Below are 634 nucleotides of genomic sequence, written 5' to 3' on the forward strand. Positions count from 1 at the left end.
TAATAGACGAGCACCTATGTGCGCACGTGTGAGACATGTCAACCCTCTCCAGATTCGGCTGCGCCGCTGGCCAGCTTACCGGTACCCACTGGGTGCTGGCAGTCCATGAGTTTGGACTTTGTGTTTGGCCTGTCGAAAGATTTGGCGGGCAACACGGGTGTCGTGGGTTTCGTCGACCGGTTGAACAAGATGGCTCATTTGGCAGCGGTGTCAGACACCATCGACCGGGTCGGTTCAGCAACGCTGTTCGTGGATAGTGTTTTCCGACAACACGGACTCCCAGAGTCGATTGTCTCTGATAGAAACCCCCGTTTCACGGAATTTTTTTTGTCGACTATCTTCAAGGTGCTAGGCATCAAGTTGGAGATGTCGGCAACGAATCATCTGCAGACCGATGGCCAAACCGAAACGCGTCATCGTAGACGTTCTTCGCAGCGTCTGAGCTCTGACGCCGAGCTGCTGGGGCGCCATGTTGCCACTCGTAGAGTTTGCAAATAACAATGTAGTACATTCGTCTACTGGCTACACGCTGGTCTACGTGAACGGGTCGATTCACCCTCGCGTCACCTGACGCCGCCATCCCATTACTCAGGGCTTGGTGGGGGAGGAATAGCCGAACGGCTAGCTGATGTCA

The sequence above is a fragment of the Plasmopara halstedii genome, assembly GCF_900000015.1.
Source record: "Plasmopara halstedii genome assembly, contig: Scaffold_526, whole genome shotgun sequence".
Lineage (NCBI taxonomy): Eukaryota > Oomycota > Peronosporomycetes > Peronosporales > Peronosporaceae > Plasmopara > Plasmopara halstedii.